This window comes from Oncorhynchus gorbuscha, linkage group LG19 (genome assembly GCF_021184085.1).
Source record: "Oncorhynchus gorbuscha isolate QuinsamMale2020 ecotype Even-year linkage group LG19, OgorEven_v1.0, whole genome shotgun sequence".
Classification (NCBI taxonomy): Eukaryota; Metazoa; Chordata; class Actinopteri; order Salmoniformes; family Salmonidae; genus Oncorhynchus; species Oncorhynchus gorbuscha.
The window spans coordinates 38062912-38084364 of record NC_060191.1 but is presented as its reverse complement, the minus strand read 5'-3'; the positions used below and the strand labels follow the sequence as shown (position 1 = coordinate 38084364).

Genomic DNA, 21453 nt, shown 5'->3' with positions numbered 1-21453 from the left:
AGAGAGAGAGAGAGAGAGAGAGAGAGAGAGAGAGAGAGAGAGAGAGAGAGAGAGAAAGGGTGATATGTCAGTTGTCTTGTAAGAACATCAAAGGGTCTGCGGCTCAGAGTGTGGCCACAGTCCAACACGCAATAATTCATTTCCGGCACAACAAGCTGATTGGACCAAATTAAGGCTCAGCCAATAAAACCCTCCGGTGGGAATTTGAATGGAAAATGCGGCATTTTTATTGAAGTCATTAATTCTCCCTGCAGGAAGCCTGCCCAGGGCTTTATAGAGACCCAACGTTGGCTCTCTAGCCGAGCGTGAAATGAGCAGCCTGCTAGGCCAGGATTAAATACCTGCTCTCTGCTTAGGGCCAAGTGAAGGTTGCTGCAGCCGACACCGCACACGGGCTGGGCTCCCCCTCATCAGTCACAGGCTGTATTAAGTCACAGGGGTGATGCAGGGAGCTAAGGACACTGTGCTGCAATGGTTTGCACTGCAAACATGGGGGCCAAGGGGGATGGCAGCTGAACTTGCCCTTCATCTCATGGACAGTACAGTATTTCAGATCATAATGTCTGTGGAATGGGATGAATGGGTAGCTGACCTCCTATTAAACCTTTATTTAACAATGTGTCGGTCACTTTAAATTGACAGACTTTGTCATGGTATGAAAGAACAGATGGCCACCATCCAAACACAGGTCAGCGTTCGAGATAGTAGAGAAATGATAGAACGTTTCGGGTAGCCTTCCAGGGGCTTCCCACAATAAGTTGGGTGAATTTTGGCTAATTCTTTCTGACAGAGCTGGTGTAACTGAGTCAGATTTGTAGGCCTCCTTGCTCGCACACGCTTTTTCAGTTCTGCCCACATATTTCTATAGGATTGAGATCAGGGCTTTGTGATGGCCACTCCAATACCTTGACTTTGCTGATGTCTTGAGATGTTTCTGCAATATATCCACAGAATTGTCCTTCCTCATGAGGCCATCTATTTTGTGAAGTGCACCAGTCCCTCCTGCAGCAAAGCACTTCCACAACATGATGCTGCCAACCCCGTGCATCATGGTTGGGATGGTGTTATTCGGTTTGCAAGTCTCCCCCTTTTTCCTCCAAACATAGCGATGGTCATTATGGCCAAACAATTATATTTTTGCTTCATCAGACCAGAGGACATTTCTCCAAAAAGTATGATCTTTGTCCCCATGTGCAGTTGCAAACCATAGTCTGGCTTTTATGGCGGTTTTCGAGCAGTGTCTTCTTCCTGGCTGAGCAGCCTTTCAGGTTATGTCGATATAGGACTTATTTTACTGTGAATATAGATACTTTTGTACCTGTTTCCTCCAGCATCTTCACAACGTCCTTTGCTGTTGTTCTGGGATTGAATTGCACTTTTACACCAAAGTACGTTCATCTCTAGGAGACAGAACGCGTCTCCTTCCTGAGCGGTATGACGGCTGCCTGGTCCCATGGTGTTTATACTTGCGTACTATTGCGTGGACTGGGATATGTTTCATATTGTTTCACATTGCGTCAGACAACAACATTGACGAATACACAGATTCGGTGAGCGAGTTCATTAGAACGTGCGTTGAAGATGTCGTTCCCATAGCAACGTTTAAAACATTCCCAAACCAGAAACTGTGGATTGATGGCAGCATTTGCATGAAACTGAAAGCCCGAACCACTGCTTTTAATCAGGGCAAGGTGACCGGAAACATGACCGAATACAAACAGTGTAACTATTCCCTCCGCAAGGCAATCAAACAAGATAAGCGTCAGTATAGAGACAAAATAGAATCTCAATTCAACGGCTCAGACACAAGAGGTATGTGGCAGGGTCTACAGTCAATCACGGATTAAAAAAAGAAAACCAGCCCAGTCACGGACCAGGATGTCTTGCTCCCAGGCAGACTAAATAACTTTTTTGCCCGCTTTGAGGACAATACAGTGCCACTGACACGGCCCGCAACTAAAACATGCAGACTCTCCTTCACTGCAGCTGACGTGAGGAAAACATTTAAACGTGTCAACCCTCGCAAGGCTGCAGGCCCAGACGGCATCCCCAGCCGCGCCCTCAGAGCATGCGCGGACCAGCTGGCTGGTGTGTTTACGGACATATTCAATCAATCCCTATCCAAGTCTGTTGTTCCCACATGCTTCAAGAGGGCCACCATTGTTCCTGTTCCCAAGAAAGCTAAGGTAACTGAGCACTCACTTCTGTCATCATGAAGTGCTTTGAGAGACTAGTCAAGGACCATATCACCTCCACCCTACCTGACACCCTAGACCCCACTCCAATTTGCTTACCGCCCAAATAGGTCCACAGACGATGCAATCTCAACCACTCTGCACACTGCCCTAACCCATCTGGACAAGAGGAATACCTATGTGAGAATGCTGTTCATCGACTACAGCTCGGCATTTAACACCATAGTGCCCTCCAAGCTCGTTATCAAGCTCAAGACCCTGGGTCTCAACCCCGCCCTGTGCAACTGGGTACTGGACTTCCTGACGGGCCGCCTCCAGGTGGGGAGGGTAGGCAACAACATTTCCACCCCGCTGATCCTCAACACTGGGGCCCCACAAGGGTGCACTCTGAGCCCTCTCCTGTACTCCCTGTTCACCCACGACTGAGTGGACACGCACGCCTCCAACTCAATCATCAACTTCACAGTTGAAGTATACCTATGATAAAAAACTACAGACCTCTACATGCTTTGTAAGTAGGAAAACCTGCAAAATCAGCAGTGTATCAAATACTTGTTCTCCCCACTGTATATATATATATATATATATATATATATATATATATATATATCATTGTGTTTCATGGGTACTGTAGTAACCTAGGTGAGCCAAAGTGCGACATATGGTGAACTAAATTTGTGTGTGTGTCCTCTGCATGGGAGATGTGTATGTTTGCTCTTACGACCTTTACCAAGACAAAATCCCGACATAATCCTAATTAGGGGGCGAGGTGCATGTCGACGACTGAGCACACCACATAGTCTAGACGGTGATAACTGCCCTGACACCTCAACTACCCCTATGGTTAGCAAGGCTGTAATGGTCTACTGTGTCGTCATGCCTCCAACGCCCATTCTGAGCTGCACTACATCGATGAAATAGGAACTGAAACCAGGGTGTCTGTTGAGCAGAAAACATGTTGCTTCCTATGATCTTATAATAGAAACAGGATTTCATGCACATGAAAGACGTATTTTTGACGACCCTATCGAGCCCACGTTTCAGCTGATCAGTGAGTCGGATGAAACAGAAAGAAACAGATGAGACCACGATCAAAAGGCCAGCCTCTGTAAAGTAGAGCATTGTTTTTGTCAGAAGAGTAGAGACTGGGTAATGAATGTGTTCCTGACCTGGTTTTAGCGCCTCTTATCCATCTCCCTCTCGCTGTTCCTCGCTAAATTGAATTTTCTTGCTCCCGGTTGGGTTTGGGGCACTTTTTATCTTGATATTTTCAGCAACCACCTCATCTTTGATAGAAATGACAAACACACACACACACACACACACACACACACACACACACACACACACACACACACACACACACACACACACACACACACACACACACACACACACACACACACACACACACACACACACACACACACACACACACACACACACACACACAAAGCTTTGGTCTTATGACATTCAACGACTCATACTTAAAGACAGTGCGGTCAGAGTGAGTGATGATAATTATGATAACTATCTCTTGCCCACCGTACTAAGTTTGGATTGTTTGTTGTGCCACCTATTTGTTGGTCATGACTCTGTTACCACCGTGGCGGTTTTGTTTGGCCGTGTAATGTACTCTGATGAGTCCATTTTTTCCCCCAGTTCCAGCTAGTGGACAATCCAGATACAAAGCCCAGCTGGTAGGGTGCAGTTGGCATCCGAACACCTAGTTATCAGTAATCTAACGCAAAGAATGTATAACCATGACTCATCTGTAAAAGGAGTAGTCTAACATTTTGAAGAAAATTCATGATCAACTCTGGTATCCAGTTAGACTAGATGTGAACCATTGATAAGTCTGTGTCATCACCTATACGTTCAGAAAGGAATGCTTTTGTGCCGGAGTCTGCCCTAGTGGTTAGCCCTCTAGACCGTATGCCACTGGCGACGTGGGTATGAATCCCGTCTCAGTCCTTCCTCTCTATATGTTTCCCCGTCATTGTAAGTAAGAGTTTGTTCTAAACTGACTTGCCTGGTTAAATCCAATTCAAATGTAGCCTCCATTTCTGACTATCACTGTCTAAAAAAACAATTAAATATATTAAAACATTCTGGCTAACAATTAAGTACTTTACTGTGATTGTTTTCAATAAAAAAATGTTTTTAAAAATAAACTGAAATAGCTTCTTAGCGAAGAGCAATTTCTGGAGCAAGAATTTTGCTAAGACTGTCTGGGAGTGGTCTGAGTGGGGAGGGGAAACTGAAAACCATCTGTTATTGGCAGAGAGGTTTGGAACTCTCTTATTGGTCTACTAACTCATTTCAAATCAAATCAAATGTTATAGTTTACCCCTTGATGATGTCACCAGGCAGGCCAAAACTCAGTCCCACCTAAACAGGTTGAAATTTCAGGCTGTCTTTTCAAACAGCTCTTACACTAAAAGGGCATTATCATCATTTTCGCAATTTCACAGTATTATTCCAACCTCCATAGTGTGGACACATACAAGGACTGCACTGGGCCTTTTAAATGATTTTTTTTGAGAATCTGAACATGGCACGTTATATAATATACTTCCTGTTACCTAGTCACCTTACACAGCCCTGATAAAGGCCAAGTCGAATTTGTCATGATATGAATCATTTGAATGTGAACATCTATTCATTGTGGGTCTTGTAGAGTTGTGCCCTGCACTGCTTCCTTGTGACAAACCAAACTACGTGCTGTGAGCAGTTCTTCATTTGAACAGATGTTGTGTTGACCGTTGCAAAAAGGCGAACATTAGATCACTTCAAAGCCATCACCAGGCCAGTACGGCCACACAAAGTGCCTGTATCTTCACATCTGAGTTTGGCCTCTGCCAAACATACTCCAAACAGTGGTGACGGAGACTTTTGAAAACAGATGCCCTCGGCAGTCAGCTAGCTCTGGTTCAGTTGAGTTCGGCACAGGACATTGTGTGACACCAGAGACTCAGCACAGTGTGGCCTCTCCACCAGCTGGAAGAGCACGATTCTCCGGAGAGCACAACAACATATGAGCTCGAATGTGTTGAACCTAAAGAAGATCTCAATTCTTATCCACATGCTGTAGATAGCAATGCTGTGTTATGGTACGGTACATTGAGAAAATAACACCCACACACTCTGATGGCTCCTAAGCAACACATGTAATAGATACCAACAGTTTGACAGCTATGCTTCCCTCATCAGGGTTTCATCTTGTACACTATACTGTATGCTGTGATGTCACAATAACTATTTCCAATGGCAGCTGGACTTGAGATGGCCATGTGTAGCCCTAGTGTACAGCTGCATCCTGTGGGTTTAGAATCAGTGAGGCAAGTAATCCCTCTGAAGAAGATTATTATCTTACGACTTTCATTTCTTTTGATGAAAAAGGATGTGTGATTCATAGCTAGACGTATGAGTGGCAGCGTCTGTATTATGTTGGTTCGATATTATTTTTCCACTCCACCAGTTATTATGTCAGCGGCAGCTGCTAGCTTGAGTTATGTCACGTCATTTCCTACCCACTTCCTGCCCACAAGGCACACACGTTGTTTCAGCGTAATTTGTCGACGTATTGTGACGTGGAATCAACGTGGAAAATACATTGGGATTAGAAAAAAAGCCATATCATCAAGCACTGTTTTCATCTCATTTCAAACAGCGTTGTAAACATTGAAATTAGGTTGAAATGTCAACTTAAAAACATTGACTTAACCGGACTAACATGTTGTTGCATCAATCTCATTTCAACATAATCATCAGAACTATGTATACGTTGAAATTGCGTTGAAAATTCCACATAGAAATGTAACTTTTTCCTTTTCTTTTTCATCCTATATTCAATATACACTGAGTATACAAAACATTAAGAACACCTGCTCTTTTGATGACATAGACTGACCAGTTGAATCCAGGTGAAAACTATGATCCCTTATTGATGTCACTTGTTAAACCCACTTCTATCAGTGAAGATGAAGGGGAGGAGACAATTTAAAGAAGGATTTCTAAGCCTTGAGACAATTGAGACATGGATTGTGTACGTGTGTCATTCAGAGGGTGAATGGGCATGACAAAATATTTAAGTGCCTTTGAACGGGGTATGCTAGTAGGTGCCAGGTGCACCGGTTAGTGTCAAGAACTGCAACGCTGCCGGGTTTTTCACACTCAAGTTTCCTGTGTGTATGAAAAATGGTCCACCAACCAACGGACATCCAGCCAACTTAACACAACTGTCGGAAGCATTGGAGTCAACATGGGCCAACATCCCTGTGGAACGCTTTCGACACCTTGTAGAGTCCATGCCCCAACAAATTTAGGCTGTTCTGAGGGCAAAGGTGTAGGGGGGAACTTGTATATTGTGGTGGTTGACCGTATGTAGAATATCATATTTGATTAGACATATTTTATTTGAGTTTGAGGAGTTAAACTGAAAATATTTTTAACTATTAACTATTCAATGTTATTCAAAGTTCAACATAATCTCAAACACCCCAATATAGGCTATATTGAATATACAGTAGGATGAAAATATTTTGTACATTTCTGTGGAATTTTCATTGAAATGTAAATGTATACATTGTTCTGATGATTATGTTGAAATTAGATTTATATAACAACCGGTTAAGTCTATGTATTTAAGTTGAGGTTGTACCCTAATTTCAATGTTTACAACGCTGGTTGAAATGAGATGAAAACAATACTGGTTGATGACTTACTTAAAATTCTATGTATTTTTCGTGTTGGGTCTACATCATGTTGAGTGAAAAATTGGGGTTTTTGTTACACCCTCTTTTTTTTAAACCAGAAAATGAACATACATTGGGTAATTTGTCATTTTCAATGATTTGTAATGTTTTGAGCTAGTATGTATTCAAATGTTGTATATATGATATAATAATTAACAGATTGCATTTTGCACTCCCTCCCCCCGTCTTCTCAAGATGAATGGTTTTGACCCCTCTAAAGTTTTTGCTTCACTCCCGCATGCCACTGTTTTGCTTCCGTGCCGTTAGAAAGCACTCGTGTGCTGTTGTTACATTTGTATCGTTGTTTAATGTCCGATGCACTCAGGGTGTTGTCACGTATCATTTTAGCTGCGTGCGCCCCAAGCAAATTCATTGGATCCTTTCACGTTGTCTGTATGAACCATCGTGTCTGCTTTTCTGTATCGCAGCCTCTGCCTCTGTGTGGCTTGCCCTCCCATCAGCCTACCAAAGGCTGCACATTTACAGAAAACTGCATGCCCAGTAGCTGTGCCTGTATGCATGGGAAATGTTTGATTTGATTTGTTTTTTAAATATTTGTATCTCGATGAAACAGCTCTGCTTGGCTTGGTAAGTAATATCGACCAATTGAGCCATTTCTACTCTTGTGGCATCAAATGTGTATGCTGCTGCTGAGAGAAGTTAAGTGTGCCTTGAATTCTAAATAAGTTACAGACAGTGGCCACATCTATCACTGTGGGTGGGATTGTCAGGGGTGGAGCAGGATATATGTGAGTCACAGGGTTGATAGGGTTTCAGGCCTGTCAATTAATTATCAGGGGTGGGATTTTCAGGAAAGGGAGAAGATTAGCAATTTAGTCCTTAAAAAACTTTTTCAATACAATTTATTTTGTGGCAAACCTTGTAGGTCCACTAGACCCCCGGCCCAACCAGTGGGTAATCAAGTATGTATTTGGGGATGAAATTACACATACTAGAATAATGTACAATTATTATTTTATTTTTTTACATTGTTTTTTAACATTGATATTTTGTGTGCTTTGATTATTTGAATAATTATCGTCTCACAATCATAACTATCTGATGAGCCCATGTGTTATTCACACTTGTGGAACTGCCAATGAATGCATTCCCATTAGAATACAAAGTAAAAGTCCCAAGTTCTTCAGAGACCAGTCAGGGAGTTGCAGACGACATGATCCCTTTGACCCTGACCTTTCCCTGTGCTCTATGCATTCAGTCCAACACAAATAACCCTTAGCTGACCCCTCTGTTTGTTGTCTGTTTAGGAGACCTGCCAAGCCTTCTCGTAGTATCCTCTCACTGATCTGCCCTAATGAATGAATAATCATGCAGCTCAATTTTAGACCCATCTCTCTCTCTCTCTCTCTCTCTCTCTCTCTCTCTCTCTCTCTCTCTCTCTCTCTCTCTCTCTCTCTCTCTCTCTCTCTTGTTAAGTGAGGGGGAAACAGAAGTGCCTCTCTCTCTCCCGGGCATTGCTGGTGGTTGATTGAAACACTGCCAGGTTCGTGATCACCATCCCTACTGTGTTTATTGTTGTGCAGCTGATTCGATAACGCAGGGTCTTTCCCACCCGACCTCAGAGAGTTGACAGAGAGGGGTCCTCGCCGAGGCCATCAGGAGGCCTATGTGTTTACGCTCATTATTAAACTGGGACCAACTGGGCCGTCCAACTGGGACGACCTGTCCAAAACACATACTTGTGAATGCCTGCGACACTGTCCAACTGGTAATGTCACTTGTCCAACTGGTTATGTTACAGGGAGGGAACAACCATCCTTATCATTGCTAATATTAAGTAATGTTGGGTCAGTATGGTGATGGTATAGATTGCTTATCCGCACTGATCTGGTGTGAGGTCATCACTACTATTGAGGTAAGGAGTAGGAAAAACTGATATCAGATCTGCGCTTTGAAGCATATATTACCTGGAGTGTATTTACTATGTCACTTGTGTCAAAGAATATATTATTTAGAAGTTTATTACAATCTCAAAGTTTCCCTATGAAAATGTCATAGGCTAAATGGATGTAAATCAATTATGTGGCCATAGCTTCTCAATTGTCCGTTCGTCATAGGGTTCACCAAAAGGGTTACTTTTCTATCAGACAAGGAATAGTTAGAGTTGTTGCGGTGCGGCTTGGACAGCCATCACCACGTTAGATAGAACTGTCTGAATGTGACTCACATCCTTGTGTTTCCTGTCCCAATCCAAGCAACACTGACAATTTCTCCTGAGCTGGAAATAGATTAAAATTCTTATATTATGGTAAATGGTTTTCAGACTTAACCGTGTCTGGCAGTTTTAAGTATTACGTGCTGTTTAAATATTGGCCAGGGGACACTGCTAATTCAGTTGCACAAATGCACTTATTCATGTGAAGTAAAATGGCGACTGTCGTTGAATCTAAAGAGCGAAAGTCACCATTATGAAACGTATGAAGGTTGGTCAAATAGATATAACTGTGAACAATAAATCACAGTTATCTGATATGTTTCAAATAAATAACACACAAGGGTATGGAAGCCGCTGGTGCTTCATCTGTGTGTCTCCTGACTAACCTGAAGCTAATGGTCCACTGTTACGGACACAGGTGTCCTGTGTGTATTTGTTATCTCTCCTTCTGCCCTAGTCACAGGTGGCAGTCATCAGTCGCCAATCTGAAGACACTGCTCCTTTTCCCTTACCCAATCACATCCCCTATCCCTTGGTTTAAAAGAAACCCAATCAGTTGTCTCTGGAGCTATCGCTCTTTTGTTTTTGAGCCTACATCTCATATTGTCCGTTATCATCTGAGTATGTATTGCTGTGGTGTATGGCTGTTTGTTTGTTGGTGGGAAAAGGGGATACCAAGCCAAGTTGCCCATGGGTATACATTACCCGTAGGAAAACTTTGTCTAAATACCCTAGTTAGTACTGGGCGGACCACCCACTGTATTTTATTGGTTAGTTAGCTAGCTGTTCTTTACCCAGTAGGGGTTTTTGGATATTTATTATTTCTTTCTTTGGGTCCAGCTCAGCCCTATTTTCCCACACCCCATCACCGTGTGTTTGACAATAAACCTCAAGTGTTTGACGATAGGTCTAGGTTGTCTGTGGATTTCTTTTAGTTCTCACTGTTCTTTTTCACTGTTGTGATTTGCGTAAGATATGTTACGGGTCTCGTTCCCCCCCCCCCCCCCAGACTGCTGGGAGTAAGGGGTTCGTAACATAAGTGGGGGCTCATCCGGGACCAAGTCTTTACTAACACCCATGCCTCTCTTTGACAATAAACCTCAAGTGTTTGACGATAGGTCTAGGTTGTCTGTGGATTTCTTTTAGTTCTCACTGTTCTTTTTCACTGTTGTGATTTGCGTAAGATATGTTACGGGTCTCGTTCCCCCAGACTGCTGGGAGTAAGGGGTGCGTAACATAAGTGGGGGCTCATCCGGGACCAAGTCTTTACTAACACCCATGCCTCTCATGCAAATAATTGTGGTGGTCTAGTTCAGTGTTGAGCGTCACAGCTGGGAATAGCTAATGTAGCATTAGTTTGCTATTTGTTGGCGCATGTGTTTTAGTGGTAGTTCAAAATAGCTACTTTTGATTTTAAATCATTTTTGGATAACCCTATGTAGGAGGTTTTTGACAAATGTTGTAGAATTGATTTACTGACCTTGGCTGACCATTATTCTGTATCTGTTCCCGCAGAGTTTAGTTAAAGCAGAGGTTAAACAACTTTTGTTGGAAGAGCAAGTGCTTGTGTTACCGCTGCCTGAGCCTACTACCCCTGTAGTGGATGTTGCAGCTCCTCTAAGCCCGTTGGTGTCTGAGAATGAGGGCGAGGCTAAAGCTCCAGCTACATTGCTCTGTTTTGAGCAATCGTCACTGTCCCCACTGTCAAACGGTGATGCCATGAGGGATGGCCATTTGACACAGCTCCAACTGGAGGCGTAAGAAAGCCCAAATCAGGTGAGAAAATCTCCAGTTGGAAATGTGTCAAATTGAGGCAGAAAGAGAACAGCGGCAGTTGGAGTTCAAGATGCGCCAGATGGAACTGGAGGCAGAGACTGCGAGGCTAGCTTCCGTTCCTGCTGTGCCTGTTAGTGAGCCGTCCTCACTAACAGGTGTTTTGAATTTAAAGCCATAGCATTGAAATGGCCTGAAGCCGTATGGTGCCTATTACTTCAGTGTAAATTAACTGGTAAAGCCCAAAAGGGTTTGTCAGCGCTACCTCTTGAAGACAGTTTGAATTATGAAGTGGTCAAAGCTACTGTTTTTCGCGCCTATGAGCTTGTTCCTGAGGCATACCGACAGATTTAGGTCTCATAGAAAGTCTTCTACTCAGACTTATGTGGAATTTGCTAGAGACTAGGAAAATGTGTTTGATAAATGGCATGGTATCTGATTTCAACTCTCTCTGTGAGTTAATAATCTTGTTGGAAGAGTTTAAAAATTGCTTACCCGAACGCATTGCAGTTTACCTAAATGAACAGAAAGTATCCTCCCTGTCAGAAGCATCTGTGTTTGCAGATGAGTTTGTGTTGACGCACAAGAGTGTTTGCGGCTCATACTGAGAGTAGAGCCACTGAATTACCTACTTGTAGCCCTACTCGGTCAGCAGTACATCAAGCACACCAGAAAAATGAGCGTCCCTGTTTCTATTGTCATAAGATGGGGCATAGGATTGCTTCCTGCTAAAACGCAAACAAGGGATGCCTCTTCGTGCCAAGCTGCCAACAGGTGTTGGGCTAATTCGTACGGTTGTGAGGTCTGAAACGAAACGGGTGCCTTAGTGTAAATGTATTTTGAAAGTCTCAGTCCCCGACTGCAGTTATGAGCCGTTCGTTTTTGAGGGGTGTGTTCCCTAACGAATGACGAAGCGTCTCAGTGTCCGGTTAAAATCCTTAAAGATACTGGTGCGACGCAGTCATTTATATTGTCTGATGTGTTGCCCTTCTCCGACAATACCTACTGTGGTTTCAGTGTGTTAGTTCAGGGTAATGAAATGGGTTTTGTCCCAGTGCCATTGCACTTTGTGAGTGTACACTCTGAGTTAATCAGTGGAATATTCAGAGTGGGGGTACATCCTATGTTGCCAGTAAAAAGTGTGACCTTTATAATGGGTAACGATATTGCTGGAGGAAAGGTAGTACCCGTATTGGAAGTATTGGATAAAAGTGACCGCTTTCTCTCCAATGAGCTGGCACAGAATTATCCACATGTGTTCCCCGCTTGTGATGTCACTCGTGCTCAGGCACGACAAGTGGGTGACGTGATAGATTTGTCAAACACTGTTCTGTTCAAAGAGTTTGATCAAGAGGATGGGTTGTGTGCTACCTCTGGGAAGCTGATCCCCCCCCCCTGACAAACAGCACAGGGAAGAATCGAAGGATATTGAACTTATTGCTGATGCAATACAGTTACCAGTCACTCGTGAGCAGCTGATTGCTAACCAAAAGGTTGACAACAGACTTGCTAAATGTTTTTCTAGGGTTGTCTCATGGGAAGAGGTGCAGAAGAAAGTGGTTTACTTCGTTGATGGTAATCTCCTCATGCGTAAATGGACATCCCATGTTGACGCGGGCGGAGATTGGAATGCTGTTTACCAAATAGTGATTCCTACAGCCTTTTGACAAAATGTGTTATGCCTTGCTCATGATCACCAGTGGTCTGGTCATTTTGGAATCACCAAGACTTATGATCAGGTCCTTCGACATTTCTTTTGGCCAGGTTTAAAACAAGATGTGGCTCAGTTCTGTCGGACATGCCACACATGTCAGATAACAGGAAAACCAAATCAGGTTATTCCTCCCGTTCCTCTTTGTCCAATACCTGTCATAGGTGAACCATTCGAACATGTGGTGGTTGATTGTGTTGGACCGTTACCGAAGACAAAATCGGGTAACCAGTTTTTGTTAATAGAACTCCCCATCCCGGATCCGGGATCGTGACTACGGCTCAAGCTCATTACCATAACGCACAATGCGAAAAAATATTCCTAAAAATATTTAACCTCCACACATTAACAAGTCCAATAGCTCAAATGAAAGATAAACATCTTGTTAATCTACCCAGCAAGTCAGATTTCTAAAATGTTTTACGGCGAAAACATAGCACATATTTATATTAGATCACCACCGAAACAAAAGGCAAGCGGCGGCCATTTTGTCCCCAGAAAAAATAAAATTTAAAAGTAGGATTAAAAATAAATAATTCACTAACCTTTTGAAAATCTTCATCAGATGACAGTAATATTACATGTTACACAGTACATTTAATTTTTTTCAATAATATGCCATTTATATCCATAAATCTCGGTTGACGACATTTCAACAACAAAAAATGCTACTCAAATGTCCGGAGAAATGATGATAGCTCCGACAGATAACGTCAGATAACAAGCAATAAACATGACTAAATATACATGTTCTACATATATTTACAAAGATACACTTCTTCTTAATGCAACCGCTGTATTACATTTATTTTTAACGTTACAGACATCGTTCACTGGGCTATACTATGAGTCGGCACTCAGATATTAACAGTATGTCTCCTCTACGTTTGGAGTCCACAGAAACCCCAAATAACCACATAAATATTCCCTTACCTTTGATGTTCTTCCATCAGAAGACATAGAAGGAGTCATACTTACCCAATACATCGTTTGGTTTCACGTTGTGTGTCCCTGTATTAGCATATGCTAACAGCTTCAGCTGAAATGCGTCAAAAATGACTTCTGGTCCAGCACTCTTGCGCATCAAAACTTCCAATTTACATATTATATGTCGATTAAACTGGTCAAACGATGTGAAAATCGAGCTTTATGATGTTTTTAGCATGTAGAACAAAGAGCAGCGCTAACAGACAAACCGGCTTCAAATGCTGGATCATGGAAAAAGACATACTCCAAATCGGCCGCGCGCAATAGAGTGCATGTTTTTCAGAGGGTCATGAGCAATTTCGCCCGCCAAACGTGCAGGGCTCGTGGGATTCTCACAATGAACGTGCCATTTGAAGGCAGACATCGCGCTGAACAGATAGAGACTGTTCCTGGATCGGTAGCTGCCTGGGAAGGGTGGGGGCCATGACGTCAAAGTTGACCCAACTTTTCTCTTCACAAGAGAGAGTTTGGGAGAAAGGCTGCCCTGAGAGTTCTGCTTTACATACAGACATAATTTAAACGGTTTTAGAAACTTTAGAGTGTTTTCTATTCAATAATAATTTTTATATGCATATATTAGCAATTTTGGGAAAAAATATTTTCAGTTTACTATGGGCACGCACTTTCTCCAACGGGGGCAGTATAGAGGGGGAGCTCTAAGAGGTTACAGTTATGTGTATGGCAACAAGATACCCCGAGGCCATTCCTCTGCTAAGGATTACAGCTCCGGTAGTGATTAAAGCCTTAATGCAATTCTTCACAACATTTGGGTTACCTAAGGTGGTACACACTGATCAGGGTACCAATTTCCTATCAAAACTCTTCAAGCAGGTGTTATAATCCTTGTCAATTACACACTGTGTCAAGTGCATATCACCCAGAGTCTCAGGGTGCGCTTGAACATTGGCATCAGACACTGAAGTCTCTGCTACGTAAATATTGTTTGGAATCTGAGAAAGATTGGGATGAGGGAGTTCCTCTAATTTTGTTTGCTGCTCGTGAAACTGTACAGGAGTCCCTAGGATTCAACCCGGCTGAACTAGTGGTTAGTCACACAGTGAGAGGACCAATGAAAGTCCTTAAAGAACAGTTTTTGTCCCAAGAGTTGTGTGCGGGAGATGAGAATGTGTTGGACTACGTTAGTCACTTTCGTGAGCGCCTACACCAAGCATGTGCTCTCGCAAAGGAAGCTCTGTCTTCCTCACAGAGGAGTATGAAAATATACTATGATAAACAGGCTGTTTCTCGTCCACTACAGCCGGGTGACCAAGTTCTGGTGTTATTGCATGTTCCAGGGTCTTCACTGTCAGATTGTTTCTCTGGTCCTTATATAATTGAAAATAAATGAAGTGAAACTGATTATGTGCTTCAAACTCCTGATAGAAAACGCCAATCTCGTGTGTGCCACATTAACATGTTGAAAGCATACCACACCTGAACCGTCACCCAGTTAGTTCAAAAACAGCAGCAGGTACTGCTGTCTCCTCTGATTCTGCTGCTATGATAGTGGGCTGTCATATTAATGATGGAGATTGATTAGAGTTGCGCAATACTCCGCAGCAGTGCGTTAGATTGCCCAACTCAGGAATGCTGCTGTCTCTCCAGTCAGGTCTGGTTCAATTAACAGACGGACATGCTGACGATATTGTGAGGCTACTACACAGTTTTCCATGTCTCTTTAATAATGTTCCTACTTGCACAAATGTGTTGGAACATGATGCTGCCCCTATCAAGCAACACCCATATCATGTCAACGCTTCTTAGAGGAAGATAATGAGGGATGAGGTGAGATATTTGTTGAAGAATGACTTGGCTACGCCAAGTTCAAGCCCTTGGAATTCTCCTTGCATTCTGGTTCCTAAACCTGATGGTATGTCCAGGTTATGTATGGATTATCAAAAGGTAAATTCTGTCACAATGCCAGATTCGTTCCCGTTACCCAGACTGGGCGACTGTATCGACACTGTTGCTGCTGCTACTTATTTAACTACGTTAGACCTTTTAAAAGGTTACTGGCAGGTTCCGTTAACCTCACGAGCTTCTGATATTTCTGCCTTTGTAAACCCAGATAACTTCCTGCAATACTCTGTCATGGCTTTTGGGATGCGGTATGCACCAGCCACTTTCCAACGACTGGTTAACTCCGTATTAGCTGGCGTTCCCAATTGTAGTGCCTACCTTAATGATCTAGTGATTTATTTGTCTGAGTGGTCAGATCATGTTAACTCTCTAAGGGTAGTATGTGAGCGTTTGGCAGCTACTTCTCTAACCCTGAAATTGGCTAAATGCGAGTTTGGGAATGCCCGGTTACCTACCTCGGCAAAGAGGTCGGCCATCGACAGGTGTGCCCTGTTGATGCCAAGGTCTTGGCTATAACTGCATTCCCCACACCTACCACCAGAGAGAGCTTATGCCTCTTTTTAGGGATGGTTGGCTACTGCTGTAGTTTCTGTAAATATTTCTCTGCGGTAACTGCTCCATTGACCGATTTGCTCAGTCCGTCTAGATAATTTGAGTGGTCCCCTGATTGTCAGGTAGCTTTTGATATTGCTAAAGCACTCTTATGTAGTACCCCTGCACTTGCTGCTCTGGATTTTGAATGACCGTTTAAACTTGAGGTAAATGCTAGTGCCAGAGGTGCTGGTGCTGTTCAACTGCAGCAGGACAAGAGTGGAGTGGATCATCCTGTTTGTTATTTTTCTTGAAAGTTTAACAAATGTCAGGCTAACTATGCAACCAATGAACAAGAAGCTCTAGCTTTGCTGTTAGCTCTGCAATACTTTGAAGTATATATTGGTTCCAGTGCCCTACCAGTGATAGTATATACTGATCATAACCCCTTAGTGTTTCTCAAAAGGATTTACAACCAGAACCAGCGCTTTATGCGTTGGGCGCTTATTGTACAGAATTATAATTTGGAGATCCACCACAAAAAGGGTTCTGAAAATGTATTGGCAGATGCTTTGTCTCGTGTTTAAAAATGTATGATTTTTGTATGTCTCGTTAGGCTGCCTTTGCTTGTTGAACTTGTTAGTATTCGTTGTAAATGCTTTGGTCGCAATCCTTATCGGGTTGCTCTTTTAAGGGTGGGAGTGTTACGGATACAGGTATCCTGTGTGTTTGTTTTCTCTCCTTCTGCCCTAGTCACAGGTGGCAGTCACCAAACTGAAGTCGCACCTGCTCCTTTTCCATTTCCCTTGGTTTAAAAGAAACCCAATCAGTTGTCGCTGGAGCTATCGCTCTTTTGTTTTTGAGCCAACATCTCATATTGTCCGTTATCATCTGAGTATGTATTGCTGTGGTGTATGGCTGTTTGTTTGTTGGTGGGAAAAGGGGATACCAAGCCAGGTCGCCCATGGGCATACATTACCCGTAGGAAAACTTTGTCTAAATACCCTAGTTAGTACTGGGCGGACCACCCACTGTATTTTATTGGTTAGTTAGCTAGCTGTTCTTTACCCAGTAAGACTGGCTTAGGGGTTTTTGGATATTTATTATTTCTTTCTTTGGGTCCAGCTCAGACCCTTTTTCCCACACCCCATCACCGTGTGTTTGACAATAAACCTCAAGTGTTTGACGGTAGGTTTAGGTTGTCTGTGGATTTATTTTCGTTCTCACAGTTCCTTTTCACTTTTGTGATTTGCATAAGATATGTTACGGGTCTCGTTTCCCTCCCCCCCCCAGACTGCTGGGAGTAAGGGGTTCGTAACATCCACTAACCTACATTTAATAAAGAAACAAACTAAGGCCTATGTGTTTAGTAAATTCAATGCTGTGCAAGCTCTGTTTTCATTGGCATAAGGATTAGTTCAACAAAGCTCACCAAATAATCTCAATAGACTGTATCCTAGTGTTTTTCCTGTGGCTATGTATATATCAGAATCACTAGTTCATGATGGTACAGTATAGAGTCTAATGGGTTAAGATTAAGAAGACCGTGTCTAGGTTCCTTTGTCCTGGATTTACTTGTGTTGTGTTATGCGTTGAATTGTTAGTCGTAGTACTTTTACTCCCAGTGTTTCATAGTCAAAGTGACAGTTTGGCTAACCACCAGCTAGTTTCCGATTCTCCTGAACACACTGTCTTGTGTCTGAGTGAGCGCTTTCTCACTATGTTATGTCCATCAGCTTTAGCTCATGGTTAAACCACTAGACATCCAGAAATACTCACAGGGAAGTTCCTGTAATGTTAGAGCTCCTTGTTAGAGCACTTGTACTTAATCACGCTTTGAGACCTGTTATGCTGGTTCTGTGGAAAAGTCTGGTCTATTAGTCATTCATTATAGAGGGTGACCTACATGTGCCCCAATTACCAGGGTACAATGGCACAGACCAACAGCACTCTGGTGTGAGTTAGGACGTCATGATAACTTCTACACAAAGGTGGCGCCAAGATCGTGGTAGTTGCTCACAATGACTTTGTGAAATTAGACTGAGTTAAGTTGGGATCCATCATTCATCAATGTTTTCAATTAGTTTCAGTTACCCACTGTATTATGGTATAAGGGCACACTCTCATGCAAACTATAGCTGAATATACCCATGGAAAGACATCCAACGTATATAACCCCCATTGACAATGGAAATCTCTGAAACAAAAGTAAACAAAAGACCTTACAGACCAAAATCAGTTGAACGGAAGTGACATTTGTAGGAGTGGGCAAAAAGTGTGGGCTTATGCACATTTATGGGAGTGAAGGGTGAATGCATTGTGCGGGGGTGCTGGGCGCGACAGCCAAAGTGGTGGGCTTTGTGTGGTGGGGCTTCGATAATCCTAGCTGGCAGCTGATCAAACGCCACACTTTGTTGCACAATGTGTTCCAGGTTAGCACAGGCTTCCCTAGTTCTCCCTGCTGCTCCCACTGGAATCTATAGGCTGTGTGGGCAACAATGTCAAGCCCTCACAAACCACTGGCTAGCATAACGTCCAATATGGCACAGGTTTAGACAGGGCACAATTCCAAGAGTCGTCCAGCCAGGCAGGCCTCTGGGCTCGACTGACCAGGTAGGAGGACACAGGACAAAACAAACACCCTTCGGATGAGTTATATTATACAGGCTGAGGCTTGTACGCCAAAGCAAACTGCTGGAAGACGTTGAACCTGATGAATGTTGTCAGTACGCCTACAACCTTCAAAAGACTAGCGCAGGTATGATGATAACATCGGCGTGGTCACTGAGCCATGAAGGAAGAGTTGTCAACACAGTCTAAGTACAGAAAATGAATATACCCAGGCAAATAATGTACAAATTTAAAATCACCAGAGTGAGCATTAATAGAAAGACCTGTGCATGATTAACTTCAAAGTCAACCCAATATCAAGCATGTTAAGTCCAGTTTGTCTCAGGGTCAGGTATAGATCACAGCTACATTATATTGTAGTTGACATTGCAGTGTTAAGATTCCTCCTCACATATGCAAACACTCTGAGATAAGCATCTGAAATTGACAGTAGGCACAAACCACATTCTTCAGTGTCAGTGTTAATTTTTTTCCTTGGAAAGAAACCAGATCCACATAAGCTTTAAATCTGTGGAAATGAAAATAACCCCAACAGCGCAGGCTGTAAAATCGTCATAATATTAGTGCTGGTGCTGATGTATGCAAGTGTCATTAGACATTTCTGTGGATGAATTGAAGTCTACTTGCATTATCTTTCCTTACAGCATTACCCTAGCCTATCTCTGCTACTCAGCACCTCTCCACTGCTCCTCCCCGAGGTAGATAAATCAATAATCAGAGGGGAAATTCTCAACATCATTTTACAATGCAAGTATGACGGTTAGGGTGTAATGGCTATAAGCATGCTGTGTAATTCCCCAAGAAAACCAACCATTTTTTTTTGCCTGTAATTGAATGGTGATAGGAAAATGACAACTTGATACAACACATAGTGGAATTACACCATGCTGTGCCCTGGATACACTAGAATTATGTTGAATTATTAACATGCCCTGTCCTTTACTTTTCCGTGCCCTAGTCATTACGGGGTATTCCCAGGGATTAATGTACCTAGAACACGCGGTCGTACTTGCAAACTGACGAGAACGATTTACATTATTGGTCCCTCGTCACCATGACTGTGTCATTTGTATCTGTCCTATTGTGGGTACTTACGGGAGCCGTAACTCTAAGCACTTTTTATTATGGCTTGCTGACTACGTGTTTTGTGACCCTGTATATCAATAGGAGTGTTCCCGTTGAACTGTATTCGACAAGGTCACCATAGGAGTGGTCCGTCCTTCCTTTCTCTACAAAGACTAGCCTGGTATCTTTCGGGGCCTACTTCAGTAGTGAACTACTGTTCACTACTAAATATTATGCTACCGGTGATTGGTGTAGTTTCCATCAGAATTGGGACTAATTGGACCAATCATGACAGGTGTATAAGACAGGGCTGTCCCTCGTGTCCGTCTGTATTTCTTTTCAAGAAGGAGGAACTTGGAATGTGGCTGTGTTGAGTGCTGTGTTGTCAATAGAAAAGTACACTTTCGTATCAAGTATGTACAGTGGGGCAAAAAAGTATTTAGTCAGCCAACAATTGTGCAAGTTCTCCAACTTAAAAATATGAGAGAGGCCTGTAATTTTCATCATAGGTACACTTCAACTATGACAGACAAAATTAGGGGAAAAAATCCAGAAAATCACATTGTATGATTTTTTATTTTTTTATTTGCAAATTATGGTGGAAAATAAGTATTTGGTCACCTACAAACAAGCATGATTTCTGGCTCTCATAGACCTGTAACTTCTTCTTTAAGAGTCTCCTCTGTCCTCCACTCGTTACCTGTATTAATGGCACCACTATGGCCAAGACCAAAGAGCTGTCAAAGGACACCAGAAACAAAATTGTAGACCTGCACCAGGCTGGGAAGACTGAATCTGCAATAGGTAAGCAGTTTGGTTTGAAGAAATCAACTGTGGGAATGGAAATGGAAGACATACAAGACCACTGATAATCTCCCTCGATCTGGGGCTCCACGCAAGATCTCACCTCTTGGGGTCAAAATGATCACAAGAACGGTGAGCAAAAATCCCAGAACCACACGGGGGGACCTAGTGAATGACCTGCAGAGAGCTGGGACCAAGGTAACAAAGCCTACCATCAGTAACACACTACGCCACCAGGGACCCAAATTCTGCAGTGCCAGACGTGTCCCCCTGCTTAAGCCAGTACATGTCCAGGCCCGTCTGAAATTTGCTAGAGAGCATTTGGATGATCCAGAAGAAGATTGGGAGGATGTCATATGGTCAGATGAAACCAAAATATAACTTTTTGGTAAAAACTCAACTCGCCGTGTTTGGAGGACAAAGAATGCTGAGTTGCATCCAAAGTACACCATACCTACTGTGAAGCATGGGGGTGGAAACATCATGCTTTGGAGCTGTTTTTCTGTAAAGGGACGAGGACGACTGATCCGTGTAAAGGAAATAATGAATGGGGCCATGTATCGTGAGATTTTGAGTGGAAACCTCCTTCCATCAGCAAGGGCATTGAAGATGAAACGTGGCTGGGTCTTTCAGCATGACAATGATCCCAAACACACCGCCCGGGCAATGAAGGAGTGACTTTGTAAGAAGAATTTCAAGGTCCTGGAGTGGCCTAGCCAGTCTCCAGATCTCAACCCCATAGAAAATCTTTGGAGGGAGTTGAAAGTCCGTGTTGCCCAGCAACAGCCCCAAAACATCACTGCTCTAGAGGAGATCTGCATGGAGGAATGGGCCAAAATACCAGCAACAGTGTGTTAAAACCTTGTGAAGACCTACAGAAAACGTTTGACCTCTGTCATTGCCAACAAAGGGTATATAACAAAGTATTGAGATAAACTTTTGTTATTGACCAAATACTTATTT

General features: G+C 43.0%; 1 protein-coding gene across 1 annotated transcript in view; it reads left to right on the top strand.

The window, feature by feature from the left end:
• The window catches only part of LOC124004666 (G-protein coupled receptor 4-like), a 35027-nt gene that overhangs the window by 7356 nt on the left and 6218 nt on the right, over window positions 1-21453 (top strand). The gene's annotated exons all lie outside the window — the stretch shown is intronic.